Raw genomic sequence first — 6,429 nt, forward strand, 5'->3', positions numbered from 1 at the left:
CAGCCCCCCCCCAGCGCTGCCACCCCGCTGCAAACACGCTCTTCTGTTAAAAGCAAAACCCCAAATTGCTGCAGACATCTGTTTGGGGCAGAGGGTGCGTTCGCCGGGTTTCAGCCTAGAGAAGAGGGGAGAGGTGTGTGCGTCTTGAGCCTGGTGATTTACTGAAGAGACGCCCGGCCCCGCGCTGCAGTGGCACCAGCGATGCTGCTGTCATACATGAAAGACTTTATTAACTCGCAGCTGCCTTTGCAGCCAAGGCACGGGGTTCAGACTGGATGAATTTACTGCTTAGCAGTAAAATATCAACCCGGTTTATAACTGTGAGTTCTCCATTAAGGGCAGCAGGAACAAAAAGCCTGACTGGCTTTAACGTGGAGTTTGGTAAGTTTATGGGGGGGGTTATGGGATGCAGCTACCGGATACAGCAAAGGGCTGGGGGAGGCGCGGAACCGTGAGGTGCAGCCTGATGGCAGAACGCTTCCCTTCGCTCTTGTCAGGGAAGGCAGCCCACAAACACGCTGCTGGAATCCTGAGTGATCGGCTGCTCCACCACCGACAGAGCTTGAGAGCCACGGGACGCGTCCCCGGAGTAGAGCAGAAGCTGCTCCAGTCCCCCCAGGGGGTTTTACCTCTGCCGGCACAGTGAAGAGCCACAAAGGGAATAATTATCTTTTTTTTCCACATCACTGTTTAATCCTTTGTTTGGCCTTTACTGTATCACTGCAGAGGAGTCTCACGGGCGGCTCCAGTGCCGCCGTCGCTAAGCCACACTCGGGGGAGACTCTCACAAATCCATCGGCTTCGGACCTGCCGTCTTGTGCCATGAAGGAGCTCTGGCTTCCAGAAATGGGACTGGGCAGTGGCGCTTCTCCTGCCCAGCAAGGGGCCCGGGACGTGCCCATGGGGCTCTCTGGAAAAGCCGCTCAGTGCCGCTGGGCGGGCAGGGGTCGACAGGAGCAGGAGCATGGGAGCGGGACGCAAGCCGGCCTCATGAATCCCCGATGGTGAGAGCGCCAGGCCAGCGTTGCCTTCACCACCCGTGGGAAAATCGACGGAAAGCCCCTTCGGAGGGTCTCGGGAGCACGCAGTGATGCGAGCGATAAAAGTTATTTTCTCATTCAATCGTCGCAAAAAATGAGCGTGTCACCTCGCATTGCGCTTTAAAGAGTTTTTCTAAAAAATAAATCTCAAGAGAAAGCTCCAGCGCCCCGCTGCCCGGTTAACTCTTACCTGAGTGAAGCTCCTTCACCAGCGATGACATGGTGTTGGTGATGGAATCGGCGGCGACCAGCAGGTCGTTGCGGAGGTTCCTCCTGGTACCTGGAGCGGAGCAGACACACGGAACAGTGGGAGTCGCACACGCCCTGCCCGCGCCACGCCGCCCCCCCCACCCCGGGACCCCAGGGCCCCCCAGGCAGCTCTGCTGTGAGATGGGGGTTTGCTCTGGCACAGCCCGGTTCTGCCTGATTGCCTCTCTGGCTCATTAGCCCCCACACCGCTCTTCCCCGCGGCCGGGCAGCGTGCGGCAGCTCAAGGGCAGGTGATGCTTCTGCGGCTCGGCCGTGCTCTTTGTTCTTGCGGAGTCGTTATCGCTGCCGGCTCCTCTGCTGCGATCGATGGATGGGCCTGAGGTTTGAGGGGAATAAAGGATGACTGAATTCTCACCCTCGTCCTCCGGGGGCACAGCAGGGTGCCGTCGCCCCCGGTGACGCTGCCCGGTTCCAGCCGCACGCTCTCCCGTGCCAGGTCCTGCGTGAGAGACCCGCTCGCCCCATCGGCAACGGGCATGTCTGCCACGGCTCGGCCAGAGCAGCTGGGCCCAGCGTGGGGCCCTCGGGCTGGCTCCTGCCCCTGAAGGGGGTGGCGAGGGCAGCGGGGATGGCGCTGAGTGCTGATGCTGGAAGGTGACCATCTCCTCCATCTAGGCTGGCTCCACGTGCCGGTCCCTCCGGCAGAGCCCCGTCCTTGCCCAGCCCTTTTCTCCTCCAGTGCCTTTTTGTGCCACACCGTTGGGGTTTTATTTGGAGGCTTTGAAGGCGCGGGGTGAAGTTTTCTGCGTTGTCGCCGTTTCTCAGGTTGCGGAGCTGACGGCCCCAAGCTGCAGCTCCTCCGCCCCCCCCCGAGCCATCCCTGTGCTTTAACTGCCGACAGAAACGCCTTGAGGCGGCCCCTCATCCCACACAGGCACCAGATGTGCACCCCGGGCCCACCGGGGGCCTGAGGGTCTCTGAGATCTCGGCGTCTGGGAGCTCGCCTGCCCCTCGCTCCGGCACGGGCACGAGGGCACCAACGCGTGGAACCGCCGGAGAGAGCGGGTGTGAGGTTCTGCACCTGTGCCGAGCTGCGGGAGCCACCGCTGTCCGTGCCACGGTTGCTTCTGTTTGACCTGGGGCGTCTCTTCCACTCAGGAGTGGTGCTTTACCCTCTCCAACACCCCGGCCTTGCCCGGGGGTGCTGTCAGAGCACCGGCCCCCGCCTTCTGCACGCTCCCCAGTGCCCATCAGCACCTTCTCCCTCTGCGTTCCGCTGCCACCCGACCAGCACCGTGCCCAAAGCAGCAGCAAGGCACTGGGCGTTCCCGTGCGTGTACACTGTGCAATTCCTGGGGAAAAAAAAAAAAAAAACAACGCAAATTTTGGCCAACAAGTCTGGGACCTGTGACTTAGGAGGCTCCTCCGCATCCCTCACACAGCTGAGGCCGCTTCATCCAGGTCTGTAGATGTCCCAGGTCCCGTCACTGCACGTGACAGTGAAGCACAACCACCGCCCCTCCTGGCCTTACTTCTGGCAGTGAAAGGTCGTAAAATTCCCCGTGAAAGGCTGTAAAATTCCCCGTGAAACAGAGGAATAAAGTTAACGAGCTCATCTGGTCATCTACGTGCAGAAGCCACCCGAAGCCCTCCTGCCTGGTGGCATTCAGTTATTTTATTATGTGAAAACACAGAAATTTTATCCCTGTTTCCTGTGTTTTCCACTTGCCTTGAAGTTGCCTGATTTTGCATGATTAATATGAAATAGCACTAATTGTGCAGATTGTCTTTCCGGAAGGATCGTTCCAGGAAACTTATTATGGAGCCTGTTGACCATTTTTTTTTTTTTCTTCTAAGGATTTTTCTAGTAGTTGAACAAAGCCCCCACTGCGGTTATCATGAGGGGAACTTCCACCTTTCTGCTGGCAGCAGTGGGTCATCTTTGCATCTCAGAAATCCCGAGGGACTGTTTTCTTCTCTATCAAGACGATAAACAGCAGCATTAGTTTTCTAATGAGATGGTGGCCTCTGCATCTGAAGATTTCAGCCGGAATTCCATCGGGGCGTTTTATTCTAATGCTGCACTACCGCGCTCTCCCTCTGGCCAAGGGGAAGACAAAGAGATCGCCTACAGAGGGAACTTGATGATATGATCAAGGTCGCTGGGATTCACTTCTCTGCAGGTTTTCTTCTCTAGACCTTCCCGCACCGACGGGCAGCTCACGGGAGACTTGGAGGAAGGACAAGAGGTTGGCAGCCCTGCCCGCTCCGAGGTCACGGCAGCAGGAGGTGGAACAGCACTGAGATCTTTCCTCCCTTTGCCTCCTCTCTCCCACTGGGACGATTTATAAGAATCTGGTGGATACGCAAAAGTTAGCAAAAATAATTTAAATATCGGTAAAAAAACCCCCACCCCGTGAAATAAGTGTCCCGCAGGCGTTGCCTACAGATCCTTGGCTTCTGGGGAGTCGTCACCACCACCAAGCCGTCGTGATGCAGCTGCTTAGCCCAGCCCCAAAGAGTTTTACACAGCACCTGGTTCATCGCAACGTGCATCTGAGGTGCTGTCAGGTGTTAAAAACCTAGAAAAAACCCCAAAGTTTTCACTTTGGGCAATATCAACAGGTCCCAATGCAGGCTGTCTGCCTAGGAAGCAGGCATTCAGGTAAAAGGCATGAATGAGCCCTTGATTAATTACATCAGCTTCTATCGGAGCCAGGAGTTTGAGGAAGGCAGCTCTGGTGGTTGTAAACTGCGCAGAGAGAAGTTTGCTTCGTCATGGCTTTTGCCTGTGTCTCCGAAGAAGAAAGCAGATGGATAGAGAGCAGATTTGGATGCCAGAGCAATACTGTAAAATGAAAAAAAAACCAAAAACCCCAAACCCCAAGTAGGACAGTTAATGTACTACTATAATCATGTGTTCGTTACTCCTAGCAGCAGAAAGGAGATCATTTCATCTCTTTGTGCTTTCCTAATTAAGAAAGGAAAGGGGAAAATGATGAGGCAGATAGAGCAGATTTTCCCAGTAACTGGTAGGACTCGTTGCGCTGCTGTTCCACTTTACGCAGCCTGGAAAAAAGAAAGCCAATCTGCAAAGGGGGGAAGGAGAGGCAGCTGCCAAAGAAATCAGTTGAGAGCTCTCGGCTGCACCATCAAACTTGTTGTAGAGATGAAGAGGAGGCGACTGGACCACCCACAGCAACAGATGGAGTGTTGTGCCTCTGGTATTTGGCACCCTGCCTCCCTGGAAATGCCTGCTTCTGCTCTCGTTTCTGGAAGCGTTTAGAGATGAAGAGCTTGTTCCTCCCGATGGGATCGGAAGAAGCCATCTCCTTCTCGCAGAGGAGTCCTGGACGCTGGGGGGCTTCAGGCTGGATCTCCTCCATCGCCTGCCCCATCCCGTGGCCGAGGTTGTGGAGGACAAGCGACAGCCCTTCCCCCTGCTGAGCAGGCTGGGGGCCGGGGGCTCCCAGCCCTTCCCGCGCCGCTCCAGCCGCCGAACACCAGTTCAAAGCGTTTGCTGGTTCCTCCCGCTCCTCCGCGGCCGCCTCGCAGTCTCCTCCCTCACCTTCTTCTGGTAGCAGCTCGCTCCGGCAAGGAGGATCTTTCTAGAAGGACATAACCGATGAGCAGCCGATCAATGCAAACTGTGATTTAAAAATCTGTTGGGTCCTGAGACACATCATCAGTTCTGGGAAAGTTTATTTTCGCGTTCTCTTTGTTTTGAAAAGGGCAGCGTCCATCTGACAGGGAGATCTGACACCGGACTCATGACCTCCCCTGCCCGGGATGAGAAAACACCACCTCCGGTTCTGCTGCTCCATAGGCCACGACTTGTCATCTTCTGCAGAACTCAACAGCCCGGGCTCTGCGCGGCGGGGAGGGCTCTTGTTCGCGGCGCAGAGCGATACACAGCAGAGGCCGTGGCGGCTCTGAGGTGGCCATGGACCAGCGCGGTGTCCCACGCAGCGCCCGGAGTCCGTACCAAGAGGTGCTGCCCGATGCTTGTCTCTGCCCACCAACAGGTGAAGTTCTCGCCAGGGCAGGCCAGAGAGGTGGATTTTCTGCCCTTTTTTATTTTACCGTCGATAAGAAGAACATGCACTATGAGTGGATGTCCCGCCGCTCCGGGAACGCGGGCTCAGGGACAACCTCGGTGTCTGTCAGAGGTACCCGGGGTCCTGCTGCTGCCTTCTCTCACAGCTCTACATCCCGGGATGCCTCTGCGGTGCCAAAGATGAAGAGTTCTGAGCCAGTGTGGGCAAGAGAGAAGAAAAGAGAGCGTAGAACCCAAGTGACCCCGCTCCTGGGAATACAGAGTACGGGCCCCCGTTCCGACCAGGAACGGCTTCCCTCACCACGAGCAGAGCCGAAGCAGAGCCGAATAACTAATTTCCCCCTCCTCTGCAGTGAGATGGTCCCCGAAGGTAAACAAAAATGATTTGCCAAGTTTCTTGACATTGGACTGACCGTCGTGTCTTTGCTTGCTGCCTTCCAGCGTCGCCAGGGAGTTGGAATCCTCAGTATCTGGGGCAGAGGCAGGGGTCTGCATTGAGCTGAACATGTTTCCATTTCACCTGGTGGTGAAATCTTCAAATTCCGGGGCCCGTCCTGAGCCAACAATGGCTTTGACATGGAAAAATTCGACTTTTTTTTCGAAACGCGTGACTGCAAAACTTTTTCGTTTTTTTAAAAAAAAGCAACAGCAGCTAAAACTCGCACTACCTACAGAAGTTGGGGAATAAAAACATGTATGTCAACTGCTGCCCTGATTTTGTATGAAGCACGACAAGCTGTATTAGTCACAAAAGGGCAGCTCCCCCATTCGCTCACCCCAACCACGCGGATTTTACTGAAGAACCAGAGGACAGGTGGACAGAGAGGAGCACAGCTGGGATAACCTGATAACCCAGCACTTGCTCTGTCTACTGACGGAGCAGTTGGCAGCAACGAGTTTAGGCCAGACAGTGATAGGTTTTTTCCAACGCAGAGGGGAGTAACTTGTAGAAACGGTGCAAAAGGAGCTCTGATGGTTGGAGCAAGAAAAAGGTCATTGTCCTTCTGCTTCTTCATTATGGCGTTGTCTTCTCTTCTCTTCTCTTCTCTTCTCTTCTCTTCTCTTCTCTTCTCTTCTCTTCTCTTCTCTTCTCTTCTCTTCTCTTCTCTTCTCTTCTCTTCT

At 55.3% G+C, this 6,429-nt stretch overlaps 1 long non-coding RNA gene across 1 annotated transcript in view; it reads right to left on the minus strand.

Moving 5' to 3' along the window:
• Positions 1 to 5,175, minus strand: part of LOC113477795 — an 11,806-nt gene extending 6,631 nt beyond the window's left edge. Inside the window, exon 1 of the long non-coding RNA XR_003397973.1 lies at positions 1,231 to 5,175. This is a non-coding gene — a long non-coding RNA (uncharacterized LOC113477795). The remainder of the gene's footprint in view (positions 1 to 1,230) is intronic.
• Positions 5,176 to 6,429: the final 1,254 nt, after the last annotated feature.

Source organism: Athene cunicularia (assembly GCF_003259725.1).
Source record: "Athene cunicularia isolate RWA chromosome 3 unlocalized genomic scaffold, athCun1 chr3_part1, whole genome shotgun sequence".
Lineage (NCBI taxonomy): Eukaryota > Metazoa > Chordata > Aves > Strigiformes > Strigidae > Athene > Athene cunicularia.